The sequence below is a fragment of the Mus musculus genome, chromosome 6 (assembly GCF_000001635.26).
Source record: "Mus musculus strain C57BL/6J chromosome 6, GRCm38.p6 C57BL/6J".
In the NCBI taxonomy this organism is placed as follows: Eukaryota; Metazoa; Chordata; class Mammalia; order Rodentia; family Muridae; genus Mus; species Mus musculus.
In genome coordinates, this window is record NC_000072.6 from 144852912 (window position 1) to 144876130 (window position 23219).

Sequence of the window (23219 nt, forward strand, 5' to 3'; positions counted from 1 at the left end):
AACTTGTTCTTCACTGACTGCTCTACCAGTTTATATTTTTCCAGTATTCATTGATATCCAATCTTGCATGGATTTTCAATATTAAATTATCAACCATTCTGGTCTCTCTTCAGGTCATATTGGTTTTTTTTTTTTTTGCCTTTTAATATTATTGTAAGATTTTCTAAGAGGTGGTGCACTTGGGAGGTAGTGGCAGATTTCTTGATTTCTAAGGCCAGCCTGGTATACAGAATAAGTTCCAGGGCAGCCAGGGCTAAACAAAGAAATCCTGTTTTGAAAAACCAAATAAAAATAATAACAACAACAAATAAATAAGCAAACATAGATAGATAGATAGATAGATAGATAGATAGATAGATAGATAGATAGATAGATAGATATTAACATGTTTTTTTAGATCCCAGTTTTAATTTTTCAGATGTATTTTGTTTTATGGATTTACGTGTTTTACCTGCATGTGGTTATGTGTACCACATGTGTACCTAGTGCCTGCATAGTTCACAAAGCATCAGATCCTCCAGACCTGGAGCTACAGACAGTTGTGAGTCACCAGTGGCTTCTGGGAACAGAACTGGAGCTACAGACAGTTGTGAGTCACCAGTGGCTTCTGGGAACAGAACTGGAGCTACAGACAGTTGTGAGTCACCAGTGGCTTCTGGGAACAGAACTGGAGCTACAGACAGTTGTGAGTCACCAGTGGCTTCTGGGAACAGAACTGGAGCTACAGACAGTTGTGAGTCACCAGTGGCTTCTGGGAACAGAACTGGAGCTACAGACAGTTGTGAGTCACCAGTGGCTTCTGGGAACAGAACTGGAGCTACAGACAGTTGTGAGTCACCAGTGGGTGCTGGGAACAGAACTGGAGCTACAGACACTTGTGAGTCACCAGTGGGTGCTGGGAACAGAACCGGAGTTACAGACAGTTGTGAGTCACCAGTGGGTGCTGGGAACAGAACCGGAGCTACAGACAGTTGTGAGTCACCAGTGGGTGCTGGGAACAGAACCGGAGCTACAGAGACTTGTGAGTCACCAGTGGGTGCTAGGAACAGAACCCAAGTCCTTGGCAAGAGCAGTCAGTGTTCCTAAACATTGATCCATCTCTCCAGCTCTAACAATTCTAATTTTTATACAATGTCACTTGTACTGGCTCTATCATCCAAATAGGAATGAGTTTTTTTCTTTCCCCATGGCCATTCAAAAAAATCAATCACCTTAATCCAGTGGTGATTTCTCTCAACTTCCTAATGCTGCAACAGTTAATACAGGTCCTCATGTTGTGGTGACCGCAACTATAAAATTATTTTCATTACTACTTCATAACTGTAATTTTGCTACTGTTGTGAATATATAATGTAAATATCTGGGTTTTCAGATGGTCTTAGGTGACCCCTGTCAAAGGGTTATTTGGCCCCCAAAGGGACCGTGGTTGTGACCCACAGGTTGAAAACTGCTGCCTTAAGACAAATATGAGTCTGTTGCTCTCCTATGAAATGAAAGAAATTGCATTTTACACAAGGCTCAGAGGATTAAATGAGATTTTTAAAATGCAAATGTATTATTCAAATGAGAAATTCTATTATCATGACTACAGCTAATGGTCTCCAGTGTGACTATTATTCTATCAAGCTTCTAAAGAGCCATGGGCTTTCTGCAATCAATAGCAAGGACACAAAACTCTGCAGCAACTGGGCTGGCAAGAGGGCCCTGTTGAATAAGGGTGCTTGCTGCCAAGCCTGACCACCTGAGTTTGATCTCCAAAAATTCATATGGTAGAAGAAGAAAACTGATTCCTGCAAGTTGTTTTCTGGCATAGAAATAAACAATAATAAATAAATCTGCCTTCAGAATTATATTTTTATTGCTCTCTCTCTGATAATTCTCAATATATAATAAAAATTCAGTGAATGCCTGAGTCCTGTTTTCTCTTATTACATGAAAATGAAAATATTGGAGGAGATAATAAAAGACTTTATTTATTTATTTATTTTTGCCCTAGAAAAAAACCTCCTGAAATACTATATAAGGCTTATGACTACTAGGATGGGAATTATATCTAGATTGTCCCTCTGATACTAGACTTGGTAGCATTTCATGGAATCCTACTCTGCAGTTTGAACTTCAAATCCTTGGCCTGAAAGTCTTTAGTCGCCTGAATTCAGATACACGTGTTTGCCATCAACACAAACACCAGTAAGGGTGGCCAAGAAGTGTTAGTTTTATGACAACCATTTTCCCTCCCTCAGTTCTACAGAGTTCCATATTCATAAGATGCTAGCCCAGTGGAATTTTTAAAGTTAAGGAGGAAAAAGTAAATACGTTTTGGAAAGATTTTTATAGCAAATATGTATATTTTAAGATTCAGACACATATCACTGGAAAAAGAGTGAGTTTCCTTTGTCTTGTCTCTTTTGTTTTATTTTAATCTAGTACTTGTGAAACCTGTAGACTGTGGTCCTGAGAAAAGAGCCGCTTTAAACCTTAAGACTCCTGGGACCTTTGTGGTCTTGTCTGGAAGACCATTCGCAAACCAGAACCATCCCCTGAAGGCAGCAAGTGGGCTGCATATACAGATGTGCTGAACAGTTATTACTGGCTCTAAGACCAGACGTCTCTTAAAGCTCTCCGAGTCTCCTATTGTAGTTGTTTGCTGGGTGTAGCATTACTCATATCAGAATACACCTGCATGGTCTTCTAAGCCTGGCAACGATAATATAACCTTGTGCAAAAGTAACAAAGTAACAAAAGTGATCCAATGTAACAGTTATCCAAAGTAACAGTTATCCAATGTAACAAAAAAAAAAAGTAAATTAAGTGACATAGCAATAAAAGTCCAGGTATGAATCCAAATATAGCTTGATGGTAGAGAATGTGCCAGGAATGTTCTGTGCTCTGGGTTCAAGTTCTAGAACCACACACACACCAACACATCAGGCGTGGTGAAAGACCAGCCATGTAGATTTGAAGAGCATTATGACTTTATTTGCTACTTAAAACACATCTAGACTGTAGCTCAGCTAATATTTACAAAACACTTAACATGGGCTGAGAATTATGGATGCAGAAATGAATGCTGACGACTGGACAGAAAAAAGAACTGGCTACAGGGAAGAGAACCCAATGGGATCCATAATCTCACATGGTCCAGTGTGTGTGTGTGTGTGTGTGTGTGTGTGTGTGTGTGTGTGTGCAAGTGTGCATGTGCGCATGTGTGAGTGTGCATGTGTGAGTGTATGTGTCCACATATGTATCAATTGCATGTGCAGGTGTTCCTGTATATGTACATGTGCAGGTGTGTGTGGAGGCCAGTGGTCAGTGTCTGGTATCTTCCTCAATCGCCATCTTAGGTTTTGAGACAGAATCCCCCTCCCCCCACCCCAAATCCAGAGCTTACCAATGGGCTAGTCTAGCTAACTACCAAGTCCCTAGCATTCTCCTGTCTCTCCTCCCTCCCAAGTGCTGGGATTACAGGCACAAACCATAACACCAGAGGTTTTATGTGGGCACTGGAGATTCAAACATAGTCTGTGTGCTTGCATGGCAACCACTTTATAGACTATAATAAATTAGTGTGCGTACCAGGATTTACAAACATCCCCTTGCTAACTAATCCACCCCCTTCCACTGTAGCTCCCCCACCCTTTGTCCAAACCCCACAAGCGCCCTTCTCTCCTCCCAGGACTTTGCTCTAGAACCCAACTTTATGTATTCACTTTGAAACAACCTTATCCCACAGTTCTGTAAGAAAGCCCGTCTAAAAACAAAGCAACAGATGCAGCCAAGATGGCCTCTTCAGCAGTTATAGGTAGAGAAATGACTGGAGTTACTATCCTGCTTTCTATCTTCTTTGGGGTGCTGGATATTGAACCCACCATGTCCCACATACAAGAGTTGCATCTACTACTGAGTTCCAAGCTGGGGCTAACTCTCACAGACACAGTAGTCTCTGGTGACATGGAAACCCGTCGTGTGGCCTCACATGCACTCACTCCATGGAGATGAGCACCCATGAGAACTCAGAGAAGACTGCCAGAACCCCTGACCCTCAAGTGTTGGTGGATCTTAAGTTTGTGGAGCAGATGATGAAAGCTAAAACTTTCTGAGGTGAGGGTACCTAATTTCATGTACATGCATCTTTGGAGTTAGGTAAACTAGGAAGAATAACTTAAACACCTGGACAATGTGTTTCTTCCTAAGGAAAGTTCCTTGCTGCGAAGGGCTGAGAGAGAATACGGGAAAGAAACCAGACATCCCCTTCTACAGGAAGCATGGTGACGTGAAGAGGTTTTGTACATAACAGGATGAAAATGGAAAAACATGAAACAGTAAGACTCTCTAATTTTCATGTTGTTCTCATTTCTGTGATTCTAAATGTCATTTTCATACATGATGCTCTTGGGGAGATCAACTGCCCTTGTACTGAGACAGTTCAATTATCCAGGGAGCTCCTGGGAAAATCACCCTCTTGAAAGTGGGATGCAGGATAAATTCCTGGCCTGCCTGCTGACAGTGTCATTTTGTAGAAACAGGGAGCTCTATCTCCAAAACTAATTCTGAATGTGAAGAAAAACTGTCCTGGTCATGGACAACATGGAATTAGGACCAGCTAATTCTGTAACGTTAGAACTCTAAGCCACCAAAGGGAAATATTGTAGACATATCTATACCCTCAGCAAAATGATTGTGTTAATTCAAGAATATTTCACAAGTACCCACCAGGAGGGGATAGTATTTGTGGTGATCTGTTTGTGTGTGTGTGTGTGTGTGTGTGTGTGTGTGTGTGTGTGTGTGTGTGTGTGTGTGCGTGTGCATACGCACACATGTGTGTTTCTATGGATCAAACTCCAGAGCTCTTACATGCTAAGCAGATGCTCTATAACTGAGTAAAATCTGTTGTCCTTAATGAGCCTTTATTTCTGAAGACTTTCACAAAGGCCAAAGGAAAAACAAAGCCATGATCCCACATGCTCTCATGTACTTGTGGACACACACACACACCAGATTCCCCATGCTGGGAACTGAAGCACCATGCTAATGGTAAGGACCCACAAGTGCTGAGTCAGCTCTCAAAATGCTTACAAAAGAGTTTAGACTCTGTAGTGCCATCCTCCCCCATCCCCCATCCCCCATCCCCCATCCCTCAGTCCCATCTTACACTTTTCACTCTTTCCTCACCACTAGAGCCTCTTCCCTCTCTTCTCTCCTCCTCCCTCCCACTTAACATAGCTCCTCCTTTCCCTCTCCCCCTCCCTCTCCCCTCCCCCTCCCCTCCCCCTCCTCTCCCTAGTGGCACCCAGCACCCTCTGATGCACAGAACTACTCTCTCTTTCTGAGAAGACGTCATCCCACAAGAAGACTTGGACCAAGCTGCCATGACTTGTTCCTCCTTTTAGGTTACAATCCTTCCCAAGCCCTCCTCTCTCATCGCTAAGCAGATGACCAGCAGCCATAACAGTTCATGAGACTTGTTCTACGGGGGCTTTATGCTCAAGGCAGGGACTCCACCGCAAAGAAATTGATTTCTAGGGCTCAGATTGGTGAGCGTGGGGGCATGCTCAAATATAAAAATCTGGGATTTAATTTTAATTATCTAAATTTAGGGGAAAGGGGAGAGGGAAGCTGAAAGAAGCAGAGTGCTTTGGGGGCGGGAGGGGGGGACTTAGAGCTAATGTTTGAGAAGAATGTGTGCAAAGAAAGTCACACCGAATAAAAAAAATGTAACTAGAGGAAAAATCAAGCCACACCACTTTATTAAGAACACTAAGCAAGTTGAGATTTTTTTTTAAGTAAAAAATTGGGTCAAAAAACTTTTCAAGCGACCTAGGAGTGAAGGGAAGAATATAAATGTGAAGTGTTTGGTTTTCCTCTTATTATGCTAAATGAGATTACAGAAAGAAAAAAAGAACCACGCAGCTCCTAATTTGCTTCGATTTTCTCCATCTCCAAAAATGATCTTCAGGCTGGAGAAGTGGCACAAACATGGCTAAGAGGGAAATAAACTCCAGTTAGGTGAAGAGGGGATGAGAGCCCCTGGCTGCTTTAAGTGAGTTCAAGTCTCCAGATTGAGGAAAATTACTCCCAGGGAGACAGGGAGGTGGCACAGGTGTCATCTTCAAAACATAGCAGGTATCAGCTGCTGAGCACAGGGGTGGCTGGGGTGGCAGAGGCTGGGGAGGGCTTGACACCACGGTGCTCACTCAGAAAGGTGCACTCTGGGAAAACAGCCAAACGTTGTGTTCAGCATCCACCCATGGAAAGAACTCACAGAATTAAGCTAAATCTCTGTTCTGAAAGTTGCAGGGGAAAGAAAAAAAAATAAACAAATCCTTGAGAATCGTCCTGGATCTAGAGAGAATCAAGATGATATTCGGACATCCTCAAGAACAAGATGAGCGGGGCAGAAGATGGATGATGGATGGACGGACTGACTTACTGACTGAAAGAAGCAAACTATCTTAAAATCAAGGAGAGACCCAATCTGGGAAGATCAGATTGGTACATGCCTCTTGGTTTTATATATCTGTTCGCTAAAGGCAGTTGGAATAAGAGCTGGGAAAACATAATAAAACATAATCATGAAAAGGAACTCTGAAACAAGCAGCCAAGTTGCAGGAGGAAAGAGAAGCAGGTTAACATTTGCAGCCGATGCTATAAAGTAAGTGCAGGGACTCCTGGTGGAAACTGGAAACAATGTGTTTATCACTACAGAGGAAGGACTAAGGCATCACACCATCCAAGGTCACTATTGCGAGTTAATAATGAGGAAGGGTGCACACTTTTCTCTGTGTTCACCAAGAGAGAGAGAAAAAGCCTGTCCTCTGGGCTCTTTATTGGGAAGAGGCTGTGATTAATGAAACCAGGGCAGAAAATTATCTCAGCCCACAATCTTTTTTTCCTAAAAGAAATCTTTGCACCCCACAAAGTAGCAAAAGCTGATGGTTTCCCAGGAGGCCGCAGAGGCTGCATCCTGAGCTCAGTCTGGTTTCGCCGTTCGCACCAGGTGACGTGTGTCGCTGCTGCTGTAACTATATCCCAAAAGGTCCTTTAACAGATCTCTCGTGCTGACCATTTTTAAAACATAATTTTTCTTCGTCTCTTGCATGTCACTGTGGTGGGCCCGTGGTGCTATGCCACAAATTCTTGCAGGATCCTTATGAAGATTTGATGTCCCCAAATGACAGATAATGAAAATGAGCCTCTAAGGAACCCATCATTTGCTGCCATTAGCAGCTATAAGCCAGGTTTGATCAGTTCTGCCTTCATTCATTAAACCAGGGAGCTACACAGCCTCTTGGGTGAGCCACAACTGCATGGTTACATTGGAAGGTTGCTACAGTTTCAATACATTCTGCAGAAACCCAAAGGTTAATAAGATGCAGCCTTTAGGAGGCGCTCGGGGGAGGGCTGCGCTCCTGTGAGTGGGAAGCTTGAGTTAGTCAAGTCTGGAGGCTGTGAGGTCTTCGAAGGCGCAGGAGCAGGGGCGTCTGCTTGACTGTCCAGCCTTTAGCCTGGAGATAGCACAGCAGCGTTCCTAACTATATACTGCTCCAGAGAGAGGTCTTCACAGTCTCCAAAACTATAAGAAGGAATATTTTCTTTATAAATCAGCCTGTCTGTTCAGATAGCAGCACAAAATAGATTAAGAGGATCTCTAAATAATTGTTCTAAAAAAGTTTTGACAAATTTCACATATTAAAAATGAAAACAGAACAAGTCTGGTGCTCTTGAGTCTATTCGGTGTCACCGTCAAGGACTTGGGTAGAAAGCACACAGCATGATGTCATGGTATAAACGCTTCGGGTGAAGAACCAACCCATACTTTAAAATAAGTAGAGTGTATTAGCAGTCCTCTGACTGGCCACAAAAAAATTAAATAGACATTAAACAGTAAGTCCTGTACCTGGGGTAAATAGTTATGATTGTTCTCAATATATTACGAAAATGTTTTAGTTCGCTAGGAATATATTTGAAAAAATAAGGACTTCTGGGATGAAGAAATGACTCAGCAGTTAGGTGTCCATACTGCCCTTGGAGAGGAACTGAGTTTGTTCTCATCAGACATAATGCCCTTGCAGAAGAACGGATTTGGTTCTCAGCAGCCCATATCAGGTTGTTTACAATCCTCTGTGACTTCAGCTCCCAAGTATCTGATACCCTCTCTCTCTCTCTCTCTCTCTCTCTCTCTCACACACACACACACACACACACACACACACACACTTAAAAATAAAATAAGGATTTTAATTGACCACACCTCAGTGGGAATAGCCATTGGCATGTGACTAAAAAGAAATCAGGCAAAAAAATTAAGGTTACATTAATACTTCTCATTATGTATTGTGCAGTAATAAAAAATATATTTTTAATACCATATCTGCCATATGAATCAAAATATTGTAGATATAGCACAGTTTAAAATCAAGTCTTAGACATTTGGAATGTGTCTCAGAGAGAAGACGACAGGGTGGAAAACAGATCCACTGAGGAAAAAACCACATGAATTCAGAATGTCGAGCTGGAAAAATCAGATACTTGAAGGGAACAGATTTCATTAAACAGGTTAATCATGAATTCATTCAACGTGCTCAAAGCTTTGACTATATACTTATGCTGGGCACTGTCCTTAGCATTGGGAAGAAAAAGAATCAAAGATATGAATATGCTTCCAGTTAGAAAGATACTTTAGCCTAGTGAGAGGCAGACAAGGCCAATCAGGTCACTGCTCCCTGGGAGCTGTTACAAGTGTCTTGAAACCCATGTAGGTTGGGTCAGCAAGAAGCTTCCACTGTGCAAGCTGGTTTCCTTCGTGTCAGAGGAGGTATGAAAGCTGATGTGGAAAAAGAAGTCATTGAGAATCTTACCTGTGAACTCTGTGAGCTACAGTCACAGACATGGCAAGATAGGGATGCCCAACAGTGTAATAGTGGTGTACTGGCTAGTTTTGTGCCAACTTGACACAGCTGGAGTTATCACAGAGAAAGGAGCTTCAGTTGAAGAAATGCTTCCATGAGATCCAACTGTAAGGCATTTTCTCAATTAGTGATCAAGCGGGGAGGTCCCCTTGTGGGTGGGACCATCTCTGGGCTGGTAGTCTTGGGTTCTATAAGAGAGCAGGCTAAGCAAGCCAGAGGAAGCAAGCCAGTAAAGAACATCCCTCCATGGCCTCTGCATCAGCTCCTGCTTCCTGACCTGCTTGAGTTCCAGTCCTGACTTCCTTGGTGATGAACAACAGTGTGGAAGTGTAAGCCGAATAAACCCTTTCCTCCCCAGCTTGCTTCTTGGTCATGATGTTTGTGCAGGAATAGAAACCCTGACTAAGACAAGTGGCATAGATGTTATGGAGGTAACCAACCACTTACTTTCTGGTTGGATTTAATACCCACTACACAGAAAGAAGCATATGTATGCTTGGTATTATGATCTGGCCAAGAATCCATGGTTGGGGAGCTCACGAGCCTCAGAGATGAACCTACTACTACCATTTGTACTAAATTGATATTATCAAACTGCCCTCTAAATCTGGATCAATGCACCCATTCATCAGCGGAGAGTCATAATGAGTTGACTCTTCCCCGAAAAGCTACATCTTCCACACCACCCAATGGGGGTTAAGAGCCAATGTGACTTAGAAGAGGAACACGCATTGCAATGGACATAATCATGTGGCGCCTCATTCATCAAAGGGGAAAGAACAAGGAAAAACTAGGATCAGCCCCCCACAAAGGATGAGCTTGAGAAACCATCAGTCTGAGAGACCTGTCCATGAAAAGACATAGAGCATACAACTGAACCGGGGTACTCTGACTTAGAGATGAAGCACTGGGAACGTTTTGCTTAAATGATGCCTAACGGACATTTATCTGCATGGAGGAAACCATACAGCCAAAGGAATGAGGCATAAATTGTACTTGACAAACGGAAGGAAAGAAACTGAAAGGGAGATGTTGATGGGAAATAGCTATGCATGTATAGAAGCTGAGAGGAGGTAGACTTTTTAAATATTTTTTTTCTTTTATTTGCTGTTTGAGACAACATCTTGCTATATGTACCAAGCCATCCCTGAACTTGCAGCAATCTTCCTACCCTTGTCTCCAGAGCGCTGAGATGACAGGCAGGTGTGACTAAACCCAACTGGGAGAAGACACAACTGTCAGGGGAATAGCCAAATGATGTTCTCCTGTCATAATAGCCAAAGCTACAGGAAGGTCACACAAACACACAAGAATAAGGATACTAGAAGCAACCAGCCAGCTGATATTTTTCTCTGCATGGGGAATCATCTAATGGTAGGAGCAGAAATGGAGCAGGGTTTCCTTATGAAGTGGTGCACACACCATGCCATGGGCTATACAGGTACATAGGGACTTCTACTTGTCATGGGGAGCAGAGGAGGGGCCGTATAAGGCTTAGACTGGATATCTGACTTCTGCAGACACTGGAGAGTTCTACTCAGGATTCCTGAAGTTAGTCCTCATTGTTCACAGGGGGAGCTGAGAAACTTGGATGCTATGATAGCCCAAGAGGAAATGATCCGGATGCTAGAACTTCCTCGGTGTAGAATGAGAGGTGAGACAGTTTAAGAAGCTAGGGGTTGTCTGAATGGCATAAGATGCAAGTCCTGAGATGTATCTCACACCTGGGCTATGCTCCCTGAGACTGGCTGAGATATGTTACAGTGTGTGAAGTACTCACACATAGGCAGCAAGGTCCCATGACCTAGTGTGAGAGTCCCCTCCTCTGCTTCTTTCTCTGTGGGTACACTTGACTGTAAAATAGCAGCAGTGAGTGTCTACCATCTGGAGAGTCCAGACCACAGTAGTTTTATTATAAATACCTTCTCAGGAGGGAAACTCCTTCCTTAGGATATGTAGATATAAAAGTATCTGCCTATACTGATATCTTACCTCATGCCCTTGTATAGTTTCCTTTAGGTTGCTATCAATGGTGCCCAGTCAGAAGATAACGTTTTATTGAACTCCTATCTCACCCCACTGGCATTTTCAGAGGGTGGGTTGGGATTCTTGTTGGCTTTACCCAGGAAAATTCCAAATTGTGTCTAGAGTTGATTTCCTGGTATTACTGCCCACAGCCTGGGATCTTCTGTGATCTGTCTCCTCCTTAACTGGAATTTACAGTGCCTTCCGATTTTGCATTGTCTGACAACGAAATACGTGTGAGTGTGCTTGAACTCAAACAGCTGTGTGTACTTAACTAAAGGGTTGGATGCCCAATTTGGGCACTGCTCAGGCAACCATCAGGAGAACTCTGAAAGGGAAATCTGTGAAGCTCCCAGCATATTTTATTAATGACCAGCCAGACATCATAGCCCACACCAGGGAGATGAGGACCTAATTAATTAGGCATAATGCTACTTAGCACTTACCATTTTCAATAAATATTACTACATGAATGAAAGAATCCTCAAAAGACTCCCGGGAAGCAGCAAATGCTAATCCTCTTTTACGGCCAGGGAAATAGAAATAGAATGGTTCTCAGCTTCTCTCGGAGCCAGAGTGCTAGCACCCGCTCCCAGTCTGGCTTCCTCAGAGCAGACCCCTGGGCTGATTTTTAGAACATGGTATTTTGAAAGGTCAAAGGGCAGTATAGGGCTCTGGGCGTGGTTGGATCCCCAGGACTGCACACATCGGGTTTGGTGGCATCCTCCTGCAATCCCAGGCACCAGGTATACTCTTCAGCCACATAATGAGTTTAGGGCCAGCATAGGATAAATGAGTTTAGGGCCAGCATAGGATAAATGATGTTCTGACTCTCTCACACACACAGAAACACACACACACACACACACACACACACACACACACACACACTTAAACAGTGTTGAAGGATTTATATGGAAACGTCTACACTTGCCTCTTCTATTTCTTTTGAGGGCAGGGGTTATGTCACAAATATGTGCCAGTTAGAAAAATGTTTCTCTATCTAAACTTTAAACAAAACATTTTCCAATCCCTGCTAAAGTCTAGGTATCCTCCTTACTCCTGCAGAGATGAAGGACTAGTGACCAAGAAATGCATAAGTAAAATGTATAGGCGAGTAGTGATACATTGATTAGTTCTGATAAATGCTAGGAAGAGGGGTGTAAGCCATGGAACCATCATGAGTGGAGCGCTAGGCTGGGTGTGGGTATTGACATCTGTAATCCCACAGTTTGGGAGAGAAAGCTGAGGCAGGAACGCTGAGGTCATCTGGGACACATAGGGAGTTCCAAGACAGTGTAGTCTACAGAGCAAGATCCTGTCTCAGAAAACCCAAGCAAAACAAAACACATTATACTTCAGCTATAAGGGACATCATGCGTAAACTCCTAAGTCAGGAGACTTGTCACTAAGTTCAGCTTCGTGAAGGAAGAACAGGAGAGAACAGCCTGGGGGGGCGGTGGGGCAGGGGGGAGGGGAGGGAGGGGATGGAGGAAGGCACAGGTACAGGATGCTCTGCCCTAAACCCTGTAGCTAGGTGAAATGAAATGAGCTTCTGTGCTTCAAACCAGGAGGCTGGAGGGCACCAGGTAGAGCTATGCAATCAAATAAGTGGCTCATCTTCAGGGTACCATGGAGCACTATGTGACCAGACAAGTGGCTTACATCCTAATGAAGTCATTATTGCCACAGAGCTAGAAGGGATGAAACAGAAACTTAGGAAAGTGTTTCATTGATATTAAGGAATCATGGTGGTTTACGTCAGAACTGCAGTAGCAACGGAGGGACTGGGGATTCAGTCAGGTCCCGAATTCAACAGACTGTATGGTTCTGAAGACAGACAGGCGTCGAGATCTCTTCTTTTCTGTAGATTTATAAACATATTGCATGGGTGCTTGCTGTGGCGCTTGTGCCAGTCAGAAGGCCTCACTGTGTCAGTTCTCTCCTCCCACCATGTGGATTCTGGAGATCAGACTCAGATGACAAGTCTTAGGTGCAGAGCCACCTCGACAACCCATCAAGCTTTCTCGGGTCTGGCCCTCAGAAGAAAGAAGAACTCCCTTCTGTCTACCGAGATGAAAAGTAGGGGAACCTCAGGAGGAAGTGTGGATTGTAATACACTGGATTTGAGAAGTCTTTGGGCGGTCTGGTAGAGACACTGAGTTGAGGACAGCATGTCCTGGGTAAAGCAAATCACTTCAGAGGAGGGGTGACCTGCTGGGCCTACAGTTTCTGACAGGAAGGGGGTGGTGCGGGTAATGACAGGGGTAAAACATGGAATTCGGAAACTAGGAGGATGCTACTATGACTGAAGATAAAGAGAGTATGGGTGTGTGTATATTCTAGTTCACTTCCGTTGACAAATGCCTGAGGCAGTCATGAAGAGACATGGTGGCACGTGGCTCTCACTATACCCATGCTTCTCCTTGCTGGACACAAGTATTGTTCTGTAGCTGTCCATCAAAGACATTTGCTTTCCTTTCTCTCTTGTCCCCAGTGCTCTGAGCTGTCTGACAGACTGTCTACGCTGACCTTCATCTTCTTCTTGTTCTCTTTATTGTTGTTGTTTTGGGAAATATTTCTCAAGACCTTCAGCCAAATGAGAAGTAGAAGCAGGTGGCTGAGTAACTTTCCTCCTGAGGGAGGCTGTCACCTGCTCACCTCAGTTTAAACACACCAGGCAACTTCACAGCATGTCCTTAGCTCCTCGGGACAGAGCGGTCCCTTTTCCTCTTCTCATTATGTGACAGTCCAGAAAAATGATTTTCTTTCTTTCTTTTTTTTTTTTTTAGGACCCCTGCTCACTCCAGTCAGGTCAACTCTGCTCTCTCAGTCCCTGCTCACTCTGGCCCAAAGATTTATTTATTTATTATTATACATAAATACACTCTAGCTGTCTTCAGATGTGCCAGAAGAAAGCGTTAGGTCTCATTACAGATGGTTGTGAGCCACCACGTGGTTGCTGGGATTTGAACTCAGGACCTTTGTAAGAGCAGTCAGTGCTCTTACCCACTGAGCCATCTCACCAGCCCCAGTAGAGTGATTCTTGCCTTCTGCCTTCTATCATACCATAGTTTCAGTGAGAAGTGTCCACCATGGACCCACATGCTGAATGAACACTTGGTCCCAGTTGGTGGTGCTGGTTGGGAAGGCTATGGGATCTTTTGGAGCGCAGCTTTGCTGGAAGAAGTAGATTGCTGGGGGTGAACAGGGGTGGGCTTTGAGGTGTGATAGCTCTGGGCTACTTCCTGTTCACTCTCTGCTTCCTGATCGTGGACATGATGTGATCAACTGCTCGAGTCCCTGGTGCCATGTCTTTTTCCACCATGATACCCTGGACCCCCTCAGACAGAGCTAAAGTAAACTGTTCCTCACTTACCTGCCTTCTTGTCTGGTATTTTGTCACAGCAAGGAAAAGTGTAACAAATATAAAGAGAGGCTTTTTCTTTTTTAAGTGGTTTTGCTTGCTGTTAGAGACAAATTTTAAATGTCTGAAACAATCTTAGGACGTGCTACCATCCCAAGTTGCCTGGCCATAGACTTACTAACCTGAGACAGAGGAGAGCCAGGAAATCAACACCTCGCTTCTCTTCCTCGTCTTTGCCTTGACTTTCTCCCTCTCTCTCGGTCCTGTGCTCCGTTCTTGGCAGAAAACTCAAGCCTTAGAAATCTCGGTCTATTCATAAAAGCACTGTGTTCAGTTACTATGGCAATGTTGAAGGAATCCGTCATGGCCAAACAAGATCACAAAAGGATCATTTTTATTTTTATTCTCAGTGTTTCCACCAACAAACAAATAAATAAAGGCTGCCAACAGCCAGAGTCACATTTGCTACTTAGGAAACGGCTCACAGCAGACGAGACCCTTCTTCTATTTTGTTACTTTGTTTCCTCCTTACACAGAGTTTTGTTTTCCCGGATATTTCATTAGAAAAGACCACAGTGAGCGGCATTTTCTGAAAGCAGGTGATCCTCCCCCACCCCCTTATCTTTCTGCTGTTGGAAACACAGCTTAAGATAGGATGATTTTGAAAAAGAAGCCATCTAGATCCCAAGATGGCGTGCTGAGATTTGTTCCATAAACCCACCCCTGAACCACAGGCACAAGCAGGTTATCTCTCCCCCAGAAAGCTGCTGTGCTCTCTACACCACATCTCTGTCCCAGTGACCATTAGGAATAAAGTTTTGTCTTGTTGTAGGCTACCAAAACAAGATAGTTGTCCGTCTTAGCGTTCAAGCACAGATGGCATCTCACTTGGCAGATGAGCCCTTAGGCACGTTGTGAGCCATCGCTCCTGCAGAATCTACATGGCAACCTGCGTGTTCTGAACAAACCCCAGCCTGTCAACTACCATAGCTGCTTCCAAGGAGATGGTGCTCTGGGTCTTCCCTCCTGGGCTCTATGACGCTTTAGAGGTTGCAAGATAAAGGGAAGTCCTTTGAACCCAGTACGGGGGGAGCAGTCAGATGTCTCGGGGTTAGGCCTTCCACCGCTCACACTGTGTGTTTTCCCAACTGTACACACAAATATGGCAGCATCAAACAAACAAACAAACAAACAAATAAACAAATAGAGTAAGGTGTTGACAATTACCTTGGTCTATCTTAGCTCCTAATGGTCATTTATCACCCCTCTCTCTGTGTGACTTGGCATCTGTGTAACTCTTAGGAAAATCCTTTGGAGTGTTTGAAGAGACCTCTGGCTCCCACTAACTCAAAAGACTGAGAATGTCGCTGATGTCCTCAGGCTCTAAGAGCAGTGACTCCCCCACTCTGCTCGCTATAACCACCCCCCTGATTCCAGAAGTATCTTCATGTATTGTTGTCTTTGTTCTGTTGCTATAAAACCTTCATGAAACTGTTACCACATTTACGTGGTATTTGGCGTGACCCAAATCTGTATTCCTGGGTCATGGTCACTTGTATACGGCCATGGGGGAAAAAGAAACCTCTCTTACTCCCTTAAAAAATAGTAATGAAATTACTAAATGAGATACGGCTGCGTCTGCATCCTCCTTTTCTGTCACTTTGAACATGATACTACTTAATATCCGCAATCTTGTGTTATTATCCCAGGGGAAGAGGGCTAATAATAACACCTGCAGCAAAGGGTGGCTGCTGGCATTGTGCGGGGAATGGCGTATAAAGTCCTTAGCATGGTGCATTCTGAACAACCCTGAGTTCTAAATAAATAGCAGTGATTATTAGGTTTGCTACTATAATTTTCAACAGAAGAATGCGTACTCCAGCCTCTCGGTTGCCACATATTGTTATGTATATATCTTATGTGTATACATTATTTACTATACATATATACACTTGTTTATATTTCTGCTACTCGGCCCTGGATTATTTTGAGAATACAGGAAGCAATTCTTTCCTGAGTAGTCAAGATGCCCAGATGCTTTGCAAGCAGCTCCTTCCCCTCCCACACTGTGGACATGATGCAGATTGTTCATTTTACACACTGGAGAATTAGTACCAAAGCTGAGTCCACATAACCACACCTAGAAATATGGATGAAGACATTCCCGATCACAGCATGTTTAACAATCGGATTGCACCATAGGGCAAATGCCAGGAACGGGTACAACAGGCAGCCGTCTGTCCATCGTCCTTGTCTTTGATCCATGTGGTATATATATACCAGCAAGTTTACTCTGTACCTGGGGCTGGGGCCACAGTGCCCATGAGAAAAACATGAGCAAGCTTGCATTTGGTTTCCTGTGGTCACAGGTCAGAAGGCATTCAGCTGTAGACGGGCCAGGACAGGGAAAGTCACAAACACTGTAAGAAAAACCAACCATGCACAGGCAGGACTTGGCATGTGGCGTCATTAATATTAATTCCATTGTGCCCTGAGATTCTGCTTGTGTCTGTGGGAAGTGACTTCAGCCTGCACCTCTCAGTGTTTTACCAACCTCCATGTAGGTCAGCTTTAGTATATCTAAATCAACACCAAGAGGAAGCTAGAAACCAAGTGGCTCAAAAGCAACTGGCGCCATTTGTGTCATCACTTCCCTAGCACTGATGACAGGCAGGGCTCCCTGTCCCCTGCCTTGTGTGTGATTTCTAGGGGTCCAGACTCTGCTCCTGACACCTGCAGAGCAAGCAAGTGGTGGTTTGAGTGAGAATGGCACCCATAGGCTCATATGTTTGAATGCCTGGTACCAGTTGGTGGAACTGTTTGGGAAGGATGGGGGGGCAGGATTCTTGTTGAGAAGGTGTGTCAGTGTCACTGGGGTTGGGATTGGAGGTTTTTAAATCTCATGCCATTTGGAATCAGCTCTCTCTCTCTCTCTCTCTCTCTCTCTCTCTCTCTCCCTTTCTCTCTCCCTCTGCCTCACATGTATGGGTCAGACTTAAACTCTCAGCTGTCTCCTCAGTACCATGCCAGACCGGCTTCTGCCATGCTCCCTACCAAGATGGCCATAGACTCAGCCTCTGAAACTGTAAGCAAGCCCCAGTCAAATGCCTTTTTTTATTTTTTAAGTAAGTTGCCTGGTGGTGGTGTCTCTTCACAGCCACAGAACAATAACTAAGACAAGGCACCATGTCTACTGAGCCATCTCCCTAGGCGAGTGACAGGCATTCTTTTCACACAATGAAATCCACAAGATGATGGGCTCAGCTCTTCAAGCTGAGGTTGCTCAATTCAGCTGTGCTGCTCATAGGAACTGAATATGTCCCCTACAAAAAAATTTAATTCTGAAGTTGCTTATATATTAAAGGTGGGAAATAGTGGGAATAGTGACACTCACATAGATAAAACCATGATACACAGGGAGTCCGTGGGACCTCGCTCTGCCACCTGGGGTACTGAGTCAGTCTGCTGATATTAGGAATGAGGTAAACATTAAGAGTTCCTTGGCAGGTGAGTGCGGGGCTCACCTGTGAGCCCAGGACAATCTGACGCCACCTCATTGTCCCCATGCCAGAGAGAAAAGCAAGAATAATAAAAACAAGCCAAGATGACCGTTCCAATGTGGGGATTTTATCCCAGCTGTCACCAAGCAGACCCACCATTGTCACCTGGAAATGTCAAAGCCTGGGTTTGGGTAGGAGAGCGTCATAAAAGCACAGTCACTGTCTCAGGTTGGCTTGTCCTAAGCTGCCCGGAAGTTCTTGTCCTTTCCGTATCTTCTCGCAGCCTCTATGCAGCTTTTTATGCCCCACAAATGTAACCCTGAGAATTGTGTAAAATCTGGACTCAGAAAATTTAGTTCTAGTTTAAGACTTTACACGTGCACTTCTGAGTTTACTCACTCGCTTGTGAATTTGCATGCACGCTTTCGAATTTACACATGCACCACCCTTGCACTGAGGGGATTCAGAGCAGTTCTTTGAAAGTCGAAGTGAAGACTGAAGAGGAAGGTTCCTGTGTGGAGATGAGGCTCCCCAAAGACCACAGGCCCAGCTGCTCATCATGGATGCTGTGACTGACATGGGGCTGGCCTCCATATGGTGATCATGTTTTCATCACTATCTGCCTCCTTCCATTTTAATGGCGATTTGAGTTAAAATAATTTGGAGTCTGTCTCCCTGTTGCTCTCTATAACTAAGCTGTGTTATTTACGAGTGATATCTCTCTGTACTTTGAATCGATGATGATTTTTAATGTTTAGGAGAACACTACAGAACACTAGCATTACAGGCCTAAATGAGGCATTTTTCAGTTGTGAGTAAAAATCAAGAGCAGAATCAATACGGGCACCTCTGTAATTGAAAACCAGTGGGTGATAATTCTGCACTGAAAACAAGATAATAGGAATAAAGATGAGCTATCGGTGGGAGAAAAATAAGATTAGAGATGTGATCTCAATTAAATATCAACCAGTACTAACACTGCTGTGGGAAAAAAAAAAAACAGCAACTTCCTCTTCTAATTTTCCTGCTTTTGGAGTGTAATTATGAAAGTATATAAAAGTACTTAAGCGAATCGGAGTTGAATCAATTTAATTTATTACTACTTCTCCTGATTTAATATTAAAGACATCATTAATATCCAAATACATGTGTAAGCAGAAATCTTTGGGTCTCCAATGGGTCAGGATTTATTTCATTCTAATTCTGGTTCACTATTCATTACTCAGTGAGCAGGGATCCCAACAATAACAAAAAGAGACAGGGGAAGGCCATGGCACTGAGGTTCACAATGAAGGAAAAGGCCATTTTCTCTCACCTCCCAGAGCTCCGTGTCTACAGTGGCTTTCCTTCTTCAGTTTGCTAAGAGCTATGTGTTTGATTGTTTGTTTAAAAGGAAAACCACTCATGAGAAAGTGAATACTCAGGGCCCTGCTTCTGATAAGTCTCCATCTTGCTACATTTGGTTATAGGCTACCTACTTAACTAACGTCCAGCCATGACTTTGATGCTGAGAAACTCAGAGACAGCTGTTCCATGCCCCAAGTTTTTGAGGAACTCTGTTGACATTCTTAGAGTCTACTGTTTCCTGAATTGATCCTACCAAACCCTGAATTCTTTTCTTACTCAAATTCATACGTTTCTGACATAATTTCTAGGCAAACAGCCCACATGAACCATCAAGCCTGGGCACCAGAAGCAAAGCCTCCACTTTACCCCTCCAACTGTTAGATTGTGTTGAGAAATAAGTGCTAGGAAGCTTGAATTCCCAAGAAAATGTGTGTGTGCTAATTTACAAAGAGTAAAGGAAATGAGTTGGGTCTTCCTCATCCAACACTAGTAAGTGTATGTTAAGTAATTTGGGGCAGCAGATCTTTAAAACAGGCCAGAGTCCACAGCACTGTTCAAACCCACTTTGTTCCCAAGGAACTCTATAGTTGTATTGGTCACCCATAAAATGTGTTTGCATTGAACAATGTGCATTCAAGTCTTTAAATTTTGGCATACTCAAAACTGAAGACCCTTTAGCTTCTTACTACAGGTTCTTAGGAGTGGTTATCTGACAAAATTGTCTGGTGACCACCTACTTGGTAGATTTGGCTGTGTCTGTCATGTGTCCAAGGAGACAGTCAATATAACCACAGCAGTGATATTATAAAGAAAACTTTTAGCACCAACATAAATCTATTCAATTTATTTCTGGCCAAACACACATAGTAGCACCTATGATTGTGCTTTTGGTTGAGTCTCTTGACTCTCCCTTCGATAGAAATGGATACTTCCTGATGTGCCAAAAAGAATAATTCTCAAACCAGTTCCCAGTATGGGCACTAGCTGAGAGACTCCATTCAAAATTTCATCAGGGGATGTTTCAAATGTCAGTGCTTTACATAGAGTGCTCAATCTTCACCCCAATTACAAGACAAAAATGTGTCAAATATTTCTTTAAAACATTCCCCAAATGTAGCTTAAATAATTCAACTTGACATGATATTTCATGTCAGCAGAGTAAGCAGAAAATTAGGATTCTTGCTAGTTACAGAATGGGTGCATATTAATGACAAAGAAAGTGTCTTATATAAAAGACATCTGTAAACTAATCGAGTTGCCATTCTATGGATGTCTTTAACCGAACAAGTAAACGGCTTGACTGTCCTTTGACTGCCTATCCAGCACAGCAGAAGCTCTATGCAGCCTTGGTCTCATTGAGAAGGGTTGAGGGATGACTAGAGAGCAAAGCTGAGTTGTCCCAATACAAAGATGTGACAGGGAGTCAGCAGCCACACGATCCAACACCCGTCATTGTTGTGACAACAACTTCGGTGAACTCAAAATACGTATTCCACATATTGAAAAATATCACAGATGAGAAAATGAGTTATGGTGATTTGTTTAATGTGTTAGGGATCATGCACAGAGCGAGGCTACTGTGTCTGGCACACAAATGTATCCAAGAAGTGCATGTTGAAGGAGTAACAAGGAAACACATGGTTAAGGATACTGGCTCTGACTTGCTTTCTTCTTCGTATATAAAACCAACTTTGATTATTCATGAAATGGTTCTGAGAAACCGGTAAGAAATCCAGGGAAAGCATTGTTGTTCATCTATGGGAGAAACATTATTCCTTGTACAAACTCGAATTTCTGATGGGTTTGCCAGACTGAGAGTGAATGCCTTAAAGAGCCACAGTGGCAGCAACAAGCTCTAGACAATTCAGCTCTGCCTTAGACAGTTCCCCTGGGTTAAACTAAAAGTGCTATACCAACAGCTTCCCAGCTCATAGGAACTGTGCTGGTGACAGGCTAAAGAAATAAGAAGGAACTGAGTGAAACCCAAGGAAACTCTGCTCCTCTGAGGACCTCAGGCAGCGACTGTGCCCTGAGAAATATCCATTCTTTTTTTAAAAAAATTGTTATTATTTAATCTTTTTTATAGTCCAGTCATGATTCCCCTGTTGGTCTACCCTCTGACTGTTCCTCATTCCATACCATTCCCTTGTGTCCAAGAGAATGTCCCCATCCATACCCTACCAGACCTCCCCACTCCCTGGGGCCTCGAGTGAGGCCAGACCAGGCAGTCCTCTGCTCTATATGTGTTGGGAACCTCATACCAGCTAGTGCATGCTGCCTGGTTGGAGGCTCAGTGTCTGAGGGGTCTCAGGGGTCCAGGTGAGTTGAGACAGCTGGTCTGCCTATGGAATTGCCCTCCTCCTCAGCTTCTTCCAGCCTTTCCTTTATTCAACCCCAGGGGTCCCTGGCTTCTGTCCATTGGTTGGCTGTAAGTATCTGCATCTGTCTCAGTCAGCTGCTTGCTGTGTCTCTCAGAGGTCAGTCAGGCTACGCTCCTGTCTGTAAGCACACCATACATAGCATCAGCGCTCAAGGGGAGGCTTCCAGCGCGGTGTGGTTTTGTTTGTTTGTTTGTTTGTTTTTAATTAGGTATTTTCTTCATTAACATTTCAAATGCTATCCCAAAAGTTCCCCACACCCTCCCTCACCCACTCCTCTACCCACCCACTCCTACTTCTTGGCCCTGGCGTTCCCCTGTACTGAGGCATATAAAGTTTGCAAGACGAAGGGGCCTCTCTTCCCAAGATGGGTACTTGTAAGCAGCAAGCCAGAGGCAGGAACCATGGTGGCTGGGCTTCTCCATGCCTTCCTCTCTCTTCCTCTCTCTTCAGCCTGCAATAAACACCTCCCAAAGCTTCAGACCTCAGTCTCAACATTCCCTGTCCCACAAAAGCTCCTGTAGGGCGACCAACTCACGCCCTTTCTTTTTCTTGCCTTTCATACATTTTAGTTGGATACATTGTAGACTCAGCAGCTCAGTTTATCTCTGACATGATGTCATCTATGAACTGCCACATGTGATGTGATGTCTGACATGAAACTCAAAACCAGTAAATGCTTACAGAAGGACTGGGTAGACCAAATGGATGTAATGAGAATAACGACTCTGAAAAGAAACTATTGATCTGTGGGCTGTAGAGATGGCTCAGTGCTACAGAGGGCCCTAGCTCAATCCCCATCACCCCCATCAGGCACTCACAGCTACAGTAGTTCTCTGCTCAAGGGATCCAACACCTGCTTCTGGAACCTGTGGGCACCTGCGCTCACACATGTCACACTCACACACACACACACACACACACACACACTCACACACACACACATGTGTACACACACACACACATAATTAAAAATAAACCTTAAAAATTTTTTTAAAAGCTATCAATCCGATAGTTATTTTGTTATGGCACTGGGTAATCCTAATACTTGAGAGGTGGGGGCAAAAAGATCAGGGGTTCAAAGTCAGCCTCAAGGATATCATGAACTTGAGGGCAGCTGAACTACATGAGACCCAGCCTCCAAAAATGTGAAGGGGGGAGGGAGAGGGAGAGGGAGAGGGAGAGGGAGAGGGAGAGGGAGAGGGAGAGGGAGAGGGAGAGGGAGAGGGAGAGGGAGAGGGAGAGGGAGAGGGAGAGGGAGAGGGAGAGGGAGAGGGAGAGGGGAGGGGAGGGGAGGGGAGGGGAGGAGAGGAGAGGAGAGAGGAGAGGAGAGGAGAGGAAGAAATTTGCATTATGTTGCATTATCTTGGGGTCTAAATGCGACATCCCATCTTTTGTAGGAGACTGTGTAACCCCGTTAGTGTCTTATGTGAACTTCCTGGTACATCTTCAGGGAGTGTTTTGAGAAGGTGGATTTTGTCTCATTGATTATTAAGATGAAGCTCAGAGCCTTCACTTCTGAGTGTGAATGCCAGACCCCATCCTGTCCTGAGCTGTGGGAAAAAATGTAGATGGAGCTCTGTTCACGTGGGTGGGGCTCCATTCACTTGGGTGGAGCTCCGTTCACGTGGGTGGGGCTCCGTTCACGTGGGTGGAGCTCCGTTCACGTGGGTGGGGCTCCGTACACACCTGA

General features: G+C 44.1%; 1 long non-coding RNA gene and 1 pseudogene across 1 annotated transcript in view; both read right to left on the reverse strand.

Annotated features, from left to right (window-relative positions):
• Gm20124 (predicted gene, 20124) overlaps positions 1 to 23219 on the reverse strand; it is a 54076-nt pseudogene that overhangs the window by 30003 nt on the left and 854 nt on the right.
• Positions 1 to 23219, reverse strand: part of Gm32124 — a 64670-nt gene that overhangs the window by 19812 nt on the left and 21639 nt on the right. The gene's annotated exons all lie outside the window — the stretch shown is intronic.